Source organism: Podarcis cretensis (genome assembly GCF_951804945.1).
Source record: "Podarcis cretensis genome assembly, chromosome: 1".
Taxonomy (NCBI): domain Eukaryota; kingdom Metazoa; phylum Chordata; class Lepidosauria; order Squamata; family Lacertidae; genus Podarcis; species Podarcis cretensis.
The window spans coordinates 77,504,078-77,517,350 of NC_137170.1; the positions used below are offsets into that span (position 1 = coordinate 77,504,078).

At 43.1% G+C, this 13,273-nt stretch overlaps 1 protein-coding gene across 14 annotated transcripts in view; it reads right to left on the minus strand.

The window, feature by feature from the left end:
• BRSK2 (BR serine/threonine kinase 2) overlaps positions 1 to 13,273 on the minus strand; it is a 390,734-nt gene that overhangs the window by 123,638 nt on the left and 253,823 nt on the right. The gene's annotated exons all lie outside the window — the stretch shown is intronic.

Here is a 13,273-nt window from a genome sequence, read left to right on the forward strand (position 1 = left end):
AAATCCTAAAGTAAAACTCTATCTCTCCCAGACTTTCCTCTCTCCTTTCACCATGTACCTCCCCAAATCTGCTCTAGAGCATTGGGAGAACCTCAGTGCACAGGAGGAGAAGAAACTGGACAATCTCCTTACTGCTTCATTGAATACAATTTCTGAAGTCTTATGGATGAGGAATGCCTCCAAGTGAGCTCATTTACTCTTAAACAGCGTCCATTCATTTAATCATACTGAAATTTCTTTCATATGGTATCCGAAGCTTCAAAGTCTGATGTGCAAATTCTGAGCAAAACCCAACTATATCATGCTAGAACTATTTTGATACCTTCTTACATTCAGAATAGAGGAAAAATGGGGGCAGATTTGCTAATCTCCTCTGCTGAACCAGAAGCCTTAATTAATTGCGCACATGAAATTAGCAAATACCTGTTTTATTTTGTTTCACTAAGTGTCACTATGGCTGAATTTACAGGTCATGAACAACAGATTGGCAGGTACACTTATGTAATAACAAACTATTAATGCCCTAATTACATGGCCCAATGAATTGAGAGAAATCTAGAGGGACTGAGCACTTGGCTCTCAAGAAGCAGAATGATACAACTCCAGAAGGAATCCACTCTGAACTAAGTTTAGAAGCTGCTGCTGCTGGTACTATTATAGCTGCTGCATCCTGGCATGTTGTGTCAGAACTTCCTGTGGATGGGCAATTGGCATGGGTCTGGAAAGAGTCAAAAAGGCTCTGGCACACTTTCCTGATGGCCAAAATTAGAAAAGCAGGAAAGCTGGTGCAACGCTTGCCTGGCTCTAGACTCCAGTATAGATTTCCCCATTCTACCTGCCATGGTTAAGATGTTACTTTGGCTGCAGGGCAGCAACAGAGATCACCACTTGTACTGTGCCACAGCTAAAGCACATTTTTTGGATCTAGGCTACCCTGGGTCCTATAATAGGTTTAAAGTTCATATCTTATTCATTCACACCACAATGCTGTCACATAGATTTCTGTAATTTCCTATTCCTAAAACAGGAGCTGACAACAACTTCCCCAAATCTATCCATTAAATCTATGGAGATGAAGATCAGATATATCCAATATATTTCTGGTTGTGTGTGTGCGTGTGCATGCGTGCGTGCAAATAGTTCTCTGGAAGATGTGCATTTCCTCTTTCCAGCATTGGAACATAAAACATTCAACATTTCAAAACAACAGTAACAACTAATCAGGTCATCTCCCCAGCAGCAAGGCAAGTTCTCATCTTATACATTGTGGAGAAGACTTAGAGCACTTCTGATACTGGATCCTGACACGTGTTATGTTCATACCAATAATTTTCTCTCTCCTCCCCCCCTCTTTTTTTGTTCCAGAAAGGCCTGCAGCACATTGTCTTTGAAAAACCCCTGCTGTTGATGTCTGTGGCAACATGTCCAACCAAAGTGAGAGATGTGATGCTAGGGCTCTCTCAGGGCACTTCTTAGTTACTGTCCAAAAGCTTAAGATGAACAGGCACATAAAAAGAGAGACTTATGGCTTATGTTGCTCAGACAAAGGCCTCCGTTATACTTTTTCTCTGATTCACTTTCAACACTAAGTGGAGGAGGAGAGGTAAAAGAGCAAATATTCACCTTCTGCGACAAACAATCCACTGCTAGGATCTACATATTTTTAATTACTGTAAGTTATATTAACTTTTTAATTTCTCATTCATTAGGAAGTGACCCTCTTTTTAGAGGGGTACCGGTATTGCCTCCCCTCCCCCCTGAAAACAGACTAAGGATCTTGTGGCACCTTAAAGTTTTTTTAAAAACTGTATAAAGTGGACTCCACAAAAACCTAGGCTATAATAGATTGTCAGCCTTTAAGTTGTCACAAGACTATCTGTTGAGTTTTCAAGCTACACTTATCCAATGCTTCCACAGTTTAATAACAAGGGCTAGAAACTTTCATATTAAAAACAAAGCAGTGATCATTAAAAATAAAGTCTACAAAGGAACATGCATCTATAGCATACAATTCTGATGGTTTAATGCAGGATGGTGTAAGTAATACTATAATGGTCAGAGCAAACTCAATAAATGCTCAGTTATTCTGCAGAAATATCTATGTTTTTTCCTGGCACTTTATAGAATTCTGGATTAGGTTTGAATAATATTTTATGTAGTGAGAAGTCAATAAGAACCAAGAAAAAAGGTGTCTGATCAACAGTTTGCTCATGGGAAGAAGCTAGTAGGAAAACTTCATCATGAGCACTGATTGCAGTTGAATGTACCATGACAGAACTTAAAAGAGTTCATTGAGTAATAGCATCTCCAACAGAGAATCGAAGGAAACTGCAACATGAGTCATTAAAAGGTGTCTGCCCATGCAGAGGTAATTTGTATTAGCTTTTGCTGGTTAAGTGGTGCACACAAAATCTACAGGAAGGTGATGAACACTAAATCCATGGCAAAGTGGCTATCTGATTGCTTCTCCAGAGGCCCAGATGATGGTTCCCTATGACACCAAGAGGGACCTGACTGCTGATTTGGTAAGTCATCAGGGTATTTGATTACCAAGTCTGCAGATACTACTACTACTACTACTACTACTACTACTACTACTAATAATAATAATAATAATTTATTATTTATAACCTGCCCATCCAGCTGGGTTTCCCCAGCCACTCCGGGTGGCTCCCAACAGATTAAAAACAGAATAAAACATCAAATATTAAAAGCTTCCCAAAACAGGGCTTCCTTCAGATGTCTTCTAAAAGTCAGATAGCTGTTTATTTCCTTGGCACCTGATGGGTGTTCCACAGGATGGGCGTCACCACCGAGAAGGCCCTCTGCGTGGTTCCCTGTAACCTCACATCTCGCAGTGAGAGAACTGCTATAAGGCCCTCAGAGATGGACCTCAGTGTCCAGACAGAACAATGAGGGTGGAGACACTCCTTTAGGTATACAGGGCCGAGGCTATTTAGGGCTTTAAAGGTCAGCACCAACACTTTGAATTGTGCTTGGAAACGTACTGGCAGACCATTGTGCCATTGTGAACTCACTGCTAACTACTAACTCTTTGACACTCATTTCACTAAAGTGGTTATAAGAATCAGCCCTTGCGCTCACACTATACAAGAGACAACAAAAGCACCCTTGAGCTTTTCTTATGCTTTTTACATCATATGTGAATGTCAGCATGGTTCCCAGCTTTTAAAACTGCATTAGCTAAATGAAAAATTTCCACTCTTTCCATTTATTGTTCAGGCTGTTGCCTTAATCAGAACTAGTGATGAGTCCTGGTCTTCTTTTTCAAACCTAGCACCATACCCCTAAGACAAATGTGGCCTCTGGGCTCTAGGAAGGAAAGTATAAATGTTTCTTTCACCCCATCCAGAAAATATGTTTGGGGTGGGAGTTGGTAAAAGGTAAATGCTAAGCACTGTCCCCTTCCTTCCAAGCCCCTCCTGAAACTGGTTCCTGGTTTTAGGATAAGTGACAGAAATATTACTCCTCCCCATAATCCCGAAGCTCCCTTCCAAAGGGGAAATGGAGGCAATGGTCTGCCTCTCACTGCTGACTTTGCCATTCAGTACTGGGGCAGTTAGTATATTTGCCCAAACCACAACATTATCTGCCCAGAGGTGCAGCACTTTCTGGCATCAGGAAAGGCAGGTTGTTTGCTGAATGGGAGAAAGTAAATCAAGGACACCTCTGAAGTGGGAGCTAATCTCCCCGTACCCACTTCCTTAGCAAGTTTGGAGTCTGGAATGGGAAGCATGTTTCCCCCCCTCTCTGTGCTGTATCACTTTGCAGCCCACTTATTTTGTCTAAAGAAACTCAAGTGAGACTCAGAGAGCCAACCCCAGTCTGCAAAGCACTGAGCTTCTTTCCTGGCCACACCTAAATGGGATGGAGTACTGAAAGCCATCTTTTACGGTAGAGTCAAAGAAGTCAAAGAAGCTTGCTAGGCTTAGGCCTGGATAGGAGCTTCAGAAGTTCATATTTCTCACCTCAGAGAAATAATAGCATTATGAGGTTCCAATTCTTCGACAGCTCAGATTAAAATCTAAGACACAAAAGAATTCCTGCTTAGTCATACTTCCCTTTCCTTTAACAAGACTTGGCAGCTAGGGCAATAGCAATGTCATTCCAGCTGTGGGAACACAGAAAGAATAAAATCAAGTGTCTCCCTCCTGTCTCTCTCTAGAGGCATTGGTAGTGTGCAAGGACACAGGCATTAGTGGCTCTTTGGAAATTTAGTCTTCTCAGAAGCTACTGCAATGGCAATAGCAGTGGCAGATCTGATCTTCCTCCATTCATCATTCTGTGGCTGGAGCACCACTCTAAGTTCTGCCCTTGGCAGGTTGCATTGGGGATATTATTATTATTATTATTATGAAGGGGAGGCAGAGGTAGGAAACTTCTGAAGCTGGGTTGGTTTTTGGGGTGGGTTGGGGGTGGGGGTGGATTCAAATGATTTTGGATTTTCTTGGATCTAGCCTGACTTGTTTGCTGAGCCAAATCTAACATAAGCTAGAAGCAGGAAGTTGCCTATCAGTGTTTGATAGATACATTAGGGACTGGTTTTAATAAAAGTCTATTTTTCATGAGTGAAAATAATTTCTGTCTTAGATAACATAGGCCCTAAAAACACTTCCAAACCAGCATGTCTAGTGATTATATCAGAACACCCAGACAGTGCTTCCATTCCTGAATTGGCCCCTGCTTTCTTTGTGACCTTCAACAAGTCAATGATTTCTCTATGACTTACATCCCCCATTGGTGACATGAGATATTTGGTAAAATTGTAACAGCTACCAACTCTGGATTGTACTACCTGGAAACAGGGGAAATCAGACTCTGCTAAAATTGCAAGAACAACATGAGGATAATAAATTTCACCTGCCTTTGTCTTTGCTCTCTCAAATGAAATGTCTGTCTGTATTTATTATTGCTTTCCCATGTAACTGAATTAAATACTGAAAGCCAGGGATAATGACAAGATCTCTATCCAGATTGCTGTGGAAATTGATACAATGTCACTGTTAACTCTTTCCCCATTCTATAGAAACATTGCAAAGACACTGTGTAGCAGTTCTATCAAAAGCTTAAAGTGTAGCCATGTTTCCAAAATTATCTCTGCAGCAGCGGATGTCTGCCTAAGAACAGGATTTCACATTTCCAGGGAAACACCAGTGGTTGATATAGGGCAGACAGAGACTGTAGTAATTCTATCACTGGATTGGTTAGGAGAACACAGTGGAAATCCATGTAATCACACAATCAGTATGAAGCCTCTGAAATAAATAGATCTTAAGTACAGGATACAACCGTGCATTCTTTCCCTCACCTTTGCCAACGATTGGTACCACTTTTATGCCTCCTTGCACCAGGAAACCCACATATTGCTTTCTGGCTCCGAGCCAGGAAGGATGAGAGTGGAGCCCTGCAGGGCTGACTGCTTTAATGCAGATACAATTATCAGAGAGCAAGACAAGCCTCAAACTGCTAGGCTGGAGAGAGGCTCCAGGAGCTTGCAGTAAACCGGAATCATGGAGTGACATTTGCATAATGTTAAAAAGACACATCCATCTGCCACACAAATCCCAGTCCCCAAGAGAGGATTCCAGATTCGTGTTTTTTTTTTTTTTTTTTTGGTCCCCCTTTCCTGCAAGGGGCTTTGTCCAGGTCATGGCAAAAGCATTTGGCCGGAGAGAGGGGTCAGAAATGACTTCAAAGTGGACACAAAGGCATATCACTTGCTTTATGACCTTGCAGGTGCCAATTAGAGGTTTTTAGGGTCTAAGCAGGGAGTTGATTAGCTAGTAAGATGCTTCACTGACTCTGCTAATGAAAGAGACTAACACAAAGGCAACATTTCCCTTAGAAGGAACAATGCAAAATCTTCACTTATGTCCTCATCTCCAGCCCTTTTCCTCCAGGAGAACTGGCTTCTCTTTGCTTTAAGCTCAATTCACATGCATGGATGTCAGTGAGAAAACAGCACTTTATTTCCAATATCCTAACTCGCAACACAATCTGCAGAGCCCACCCTATGTTTCTAAGAGGCAAATGCTATGCCTGTCTCTTCTGGATGTTCCACATGTCTTTTACATTCATTCTCCTCACTTTTTGGTGACTTAGTTGAGAAAAGATGGAACTGCAAATGTTTGCTCCATCAATGGATAGAAACAGAAGCTAGTGTTACCTTATTCTGTCCGTCTGTTTCACACTCACTCCCAGCAGGCCCTTCCTTATATAGCAGAAAGCTGAAAGGCTGTCCTCTCCGCAGAGGCAGTAGGAAGGGATGGGGGAACTGGGTAACATTTCCAATCACTCAGGCCAGGGAGTGCAAAAGTAAATTTGAAATTGCCAGCATCAGCCTAAGTACTGAGGTACAAATTTTAGTTCCCACACCCTCCTCCTCCAGTTCATGGCCAACTTGCACAGCAACTGATTTAATTACAAGGCCCTTGAGCTGGTACTAAGAAAGGAACAGAGTGCCCCAATACAATTAATAGGTCTTTGCTTGGAATTCCAAGCACTATCTCTGAGTATTGTAAATGCCAGGGAAAGGCCATTTATCCCTCCCCCCTCAACTCACCAATAGATGACTCTTTGTCACATCATGGGAATTTACAAACGATTCAAGCCATGTTTGAGTTGATGATCAACATGCATTTGAGGAATCACTTAATCAACTGAAAAAGCATAGGAGGGGAAACGTAATCTTTAGTAGGAGACTTTCTCCATACATGTTATGGGTCTATGATGCTTGCTTCTGATATATTGGAATAAGGAAAGTTCACCATAACAAAGCTCCATTGCTAGTGAAGCAGCACAACCCCTATGCATGAAAATGTAATTTTATAACAACAAATTATAATAAATTCTGCTTTTGTTTAGCATTTCTAGCCTTACTTACACAGCTGTCCCAGCTCAGAATCACTACTTAATACATCATTGCATTCAACTATTTTCGTTTTAGCCACCAATCAGAAAGCCAACATGTTCATGTGTGGCATCTATCTGCAGTGCATGTCTCTTTAAATAATGCCTGGTCTGAAGGCAGGCAGCCATGATGAAAACTGACAACATGGATTTATTAATTCAGCATGTAGGATAATCAGCTGTCCAATAGTACATGGCAAATCAACCATCTGACATACAGCTCTGTGACAACACTCAGCAGAATTAGCCTCTCTGGAGCTGGAACCCAGATCTGTCTCCAATACAATACCTTCCACAGCAGTAATGTTGGGGGAACTTTCCGCACTGACCTTCCTTTAACTTCCTCACCAACTCTAACCCAAACCACTCAGGGATAGGAACTCTCATTGGACCTAAGCAATTTTTTAAAAAACAGATTTGTATGGCACTTTTCATCAAATGAAAAATACAAATGGAGGACATTCTGTGGAGTTGGGCTCACAATACTGAATGCATGAGTCGTGCTTCTGGTCCATGGGGGACCACTAATAGTGCTCCCCCCAGATTATCTCAGTATCCTAGATTTTGTTATTCAGGGCTTTTACCAATACAAGAACCTTGAACTTGGCCCACTAGCAGACAGGAAACCAGTAGGTCATTTAATTCATTATAAAAAATAAATTCCAAAAATCTGAGTTAAATGTTTAAAAATCCAATTAAAGTTTTAAACATCACACACACACACACACACACACACACACACACACACACACCTTGTTTGCCCCTATGCATCCCTGTAACAAAGAGGGAGCTTGAAGGAGTAGCAGTATGTCTTCCTAACCTTTCAGCACTACAGAAAGGAACGTATTATGTTTGAAATGCCTCAGTCTGATACTGACAGAAGCACCCACATTCAGACTCCCCCACCCCACGGTAATTCTCCTTCCATTAAAAATAAGTACATGCTGTTGAAACAAAATGACAATACTCAAGAGGATCCGTGACATTGTACAAGGAAAACAGAACCACCACACACTATTATCCAGGCCTCTGAGAAAAGCCAAAGGACAGCACACGCACAATCAAAAAGTCAAGTCTGCACTTTTCTCGCCCCGTCTGCTATGAAAGCAGGGGATGTGAGGGAAGGGAAGGCCTTGGCTGAAGTTGTGCCAAATGCACTCCAGTGATTGATGAAGCTATGCTGACCTAGCTTTACCCCTCTTCCCCAGCGGGGTTGCAACAGACTTGGTTATAACTGGCAGAGCTACCCACACCTGCAATATACCCTGTTTCTTTTCTTGGCCTTCAGCTGCAGCAGCAGAAACAATGTTTGGGTTCTAGCTCAATGAGCTTTTTAAACAGATGTGGAAACCAGGAGGTGGAGTAATATGGGAGAGATGGGAAAGAAACCCTCCTAAATCAAATGTGTATGAGGAATACGTTGTGCATGAACTCAGCCCCTGCAGACTCCTTAGCAATTCCTCTTACCATCTCTTGCAAGCACTGTACTGAAAGGGAACCTAGGGTACCAGTACATAGGAATGACACCTTTTCTAGGCCATTGCTATTCAAATGGTGTGTGTATGTGCTGCATCATGTGACTGATTATGTGGGGTAGGGCTTACCTGCCCCCCATATTTTATTCAAGTTGGCACCCCTGCATGGCTTACAGAGTGCCCAAGGTATACAAGGTGAGAGGCTCAGAAGCAAGCAAGTGGTTGCACAGTTCTTCATTGGAAATCAGTATGTGAAAGAATGCTGGGCAGGAAGAGAGGAGAGGCCGAGGAGCAGGAAAAGAGGGGAAAGGCCCAGGAGCTCCATTGTTTAGTGGTGTGTGTCACTTAGTTTGGTTTTCCCCAGCAATGGTGCCCTCCATATGTTGCTGGATTCCAGCTCCCATCAGCTGCAGCAAGCATGATCAATGGTCAGGTATGATGACAGGTGAGGTCCAAAACATATGGAAGGCATCAGGCTAGGGAAGACTGACCTAGAGTACCAAAAATGCTATTACTGTGTTCCTGCCCCATGCCAATAAGCATTATGTACATAGGTTAAAAGCATCCAGACAAGCCTACGAAAGTTCATCACTGCAGATATTTAAAAAGAGGTTAAAGGCTTTACTATTCCAGCAAGCTTTTATGGGATAAACAATTTTTAGATTTGAGTGTTTGGCCTATTCTAAATGGATGCACTTTGGTGGTTTAAAAAAATGAACTTATAAAAGTGAGAGAAAATCATGATATGCATCCTATGAACAGAGGGGGAAATCCATGGTTTCAGGCTAAGTGTTAAAGTGGAAATGTAGAGGCTGGATGAAGTGGGTTCCTTGAAAAGACCTGTGTAGGATGATTCCAGTCATGCTCACTACCTGGTCCCACAACCACTGTTGCTTTCATTGTGGGCTAGTATGTACAGCTGAAGGACAAATGAATTCCACAGGCTTGATTATGTTTCCATCCCCTTTCAAAAGCAAAACTACCTTCTTATCCTTTGCCGTAGTTATACATCATATAGGTATAAGAATTGCCCTGTACCGAGAAGAAGGCCTTGCTGATATTTCAGATTTCAGCCTGCAAATACATGGCTATTTCCAGAGCATGCCATAGGCCAATTTTCACATGTTGTGGTGTTTTAAAGCAACCGTTTTGTTCTGCTGCCTAGCACTGCTGGAGTTCTTTGTTGCTCCCTTTCCCCCATTGTGTCCAGAATCACTTTCTGCCCTCTGAGAAAGTCAGTGCAGCAAGATCCCTTGCCATCTCATGAGCACACAGCTTCCCCTCCCAAGCACCCTGAGCTGTGCACTGAGTTGCTGAGCAAATATTGAATAATGTGTGCGAATTTGCACTCACATACACTCACACTAACCTTTATACGACAGAGCTTCTTCCCCGTGCCCCCACCCCAAAGACCTTTGCATGATTACACATCCCCATGCAGCTGTAGAGAGGATGGCAGAAATAGCTATATTTTCAGCTCAAACCTTTCCCTGGCTGTTATTGTATGCAACTCAGGCTGCACAGTATGAGACCACAAAGAAAAGCAAGCACGCATACACGGGCAGAAAGAAAGGCAAAAATTATATCACAAAATCGGCCTCTGTTTTGACAGCAAAAAAAGCTGTCTGTGCTCAGCCCAGAACCACCTCAGGCTCACTGTGTGACAAAGGCAATGACAACAAACTTCCTGGACCCCCTCAGTGAAAACATTGTCATCCCCTACCTTGTAGAGACAGCCAGAACAGCAGCAGCAGCAGCAAATCTTCCCATCAGTGCTATTGCCATCCAGGATCCTACCTGGCAGGGAGCTGAGTGATCAAAGCAGCCAGGAAAGATCATTTTGTTTTCAGGTTATATAGCCTCTCCTGCTTCCCCCACATACTGCCACCCACACATCCCTCTCATTAGTGGGGACAAGGGTGACATTTTGCCAGCCAATCAATATCAAGCAGATGCCAGTTCTAGGAGGAAAGTATAGGGGAAGCCACAGAAAGCACAGTCCTCTAGCCACTGGTGTTTATGGCTTTCTGAATTATCCTTCGCATGCACACGCGTGCACGCAAACACACATAGGTGCACGCACCATCCTCACCCTGCCCAAACTCATCTCTTTCTGTAAGAGAATGGCTTCTTTAGTAGTCTCATTTTTGTGGTTGCATTTTACCAAGCGGAGGAAAGCCAGCTTGGGGCACCTCCGTCACCTGCTTGCAAAATTACTCAAGTTTGCTAGAGGCTGGCTACCCAAATAGTCCACACCCTCCACAGTTTGTTTTGCCTACAAGGAGCTCTTAAGACGTACGGTATATGTTTCCCTGTTTCAAACAATTTACAAATCTTGTTCCTTGCTGTTCAAAACCATGCAGTAGGGTGACAGGCGGCAATGAACCTGTACACTCAGAGTGCAGAGGTCAAGTAGGGTACACCTGCTCTCCATCCAAAGTCATTCTGCCCAATCTTTTTTTTTTTTACTTCTTCTTCAGTGTTATTTCATTTGTCAAATGCCACAGCAGCAACTTCTGTCAAGTGCAAAATAGCAACTTTCATAACATTTGCTTTGCTTCACCAAACACACCAACTTCCATCCTGCACTTTTACTGCATTGTTGTTTGCCTTACAGCATAGTCAACAAGACTTACTCTCATAAGGGTATTTAGGGTTGCATCCTTAATTCTGTACCAAGAAGAAAACCATGGGAGTGATTCTAGAGCATGGCCAGCAACCATGGGGCCCTCCAGATGTTGCTGCACTACAAATTCCATCAGACCAAGGCATGATAGCCAAGGATGATGGATGTTGTAGTCCAACAACCTCTGGAGGGCACCACATTGGCTCTACTGCTATTCTAGAAACTTGTCTCCTTACAGAGAGGAATGCCATCAGCCAAGTCTCTCATACTGGTTTAGAAGTAATCCTTAGGATGCTGCTAACAGTGAATACATTGGCCCCTCCACTCTGCTCCAGAGACCATGCTGGGTGTAAATATCCCAGTATCCCTCTCTCTTACCCTCTGTGGAACTGAGCCTACTCTGTTCCTCCAATTTGCCTGGCCTCCAGTCTACAACCTATGAAAGCACCCACAACAACATATAGTTTTTGTCACCATTTTAGCCTCCATCCTGGTGGCCCCTCCCCCTCCCCAGGCCATGCTGGTTTCCTGCCCTATGGGAGAATATGGCCTGATTCAACATCACAAGCAGAATTTGCAGTCACTTCTACAATGTGGGTCAAGTGGGTCTAAATGTCAGACTCTACTTATGGGCAGACAAGTACAAAAAGGAAGAAAGAACTTGTTTGTCATGAGCAACGAGCTGCCATAGATAGTCTTCAAAGTACATATATGCCACAATCCTTTACATATGTTATAGATTGCCTGAGGGCTCTGAACGGAGGGAGGTTGTTACTCTTTCAACATTATGATTCCAATGCAGAGCACGTCTGCCGCCATTTTCAAACCACATCCAAAGTAATTTTTATTTTATTTTTTGTTCTTTCTAAATTACAAAAACACTATTCTTTAAAGTCCTTGTATTATATTCAAACCAACAACAACTCACTTGCCGGGCTTTTTTGCCTAAAGAGGTATGTACATCAGTCAGAAATGTAGCAGTTTTTAGAAACTTTTTGCAGCATGAGGATGGAGTAACAGGGAAAACATCATCTGCTAAATTTCTGCCTGTTGCACAACCATTAAAGTAACTGGTAGTCTTGCTGGGATGGGGTGGGGTGGGGTGAGGTGAGAAGGAAGGCAACCCTAGCCTGCATTTACCATTTCAACAGGAAATCTCAACGCCACATTTTGTTTTTTGCAACAAGAAAATAAGAAAAAAATTCACACAGGATGGGAAATCAATTTCCCAACCAATCCTACTGTGAAACGTAAGTTAAGCCAAGGATTTGTTTCTACTGGAACGCACAGAATCATAAATATCTTCATTTTTAATGGAATCCAGGTTCTTATTACAACATGTTTTGCTGCAGCAAAGCCGCGAGAGTGGAATGTGGCCGTCAATGGGTTAAAAGGGAATCTTATTCTTCCACGTTCCTTGCTCTGGCACCCTGCATTTTCTTTAGCACAGTCAGTCCTTTAGGGTTCCAAGACGCACTAAACACCAAGGGGTCAAGCTAAGCATTTTAGCTCCTTTGTTCAACAGAGCAATGCGGGGGCACAATATATCTTCACACAGGGGCCACCAGTGCAGCTGTGATGATTAAGACATCAGCATCATTAAGAGCTGCTGCCTTTGTGCAGTCAGCTCTGTCTAAGCCGCCCACCACCATGCCATACCAGAGCTGCCCACCTCTCCCTGGAGGGTCCCCATAGCTAGTTGCGCTCTGTGCTTGCACATCTTCACTCACACACAGAGCATATGCTCATTAATCATTTGGGATCCAGCTGCTGCTGCTGCTGCCACCGCCTAGAAATTAAGGGTATCATCTCTTTGAGGCTATATAAAGATTCTTCTCTCTCCTCCTCAACACTGCCTTTTAAAACAGAGAACTCCCTTATTTGGTGTCACTGAATGAAGTGGAGGAGGAAATAATCACAGGGATATAAGAGGAAGGGGAAATAATAATAAGGTGAGTTTCCAAAGAGATGCACGTGAGGATCCCTATATATTTCTTAATGGTAGATACTGGTGGCGCTGTGGTCTAAACCACAGAGCCTAGGGCTTGCTGATCGGAAGGTTGGCGGTTCAAATCCCTGCGACAGGGTGAGCTCCCGTTGCTTGGTCCCAGCTCCTGCCAACCTAGCAGTTCGAAAGCACGTCAAAGTGCAAGTAGATAAATAGGTACCGCTCTGGCGGGAAGGTAAACGGCATTTCTGTGTGCTGCTCTGGTTCACCAGAAGCGGCTTAGTCATGCTGGCC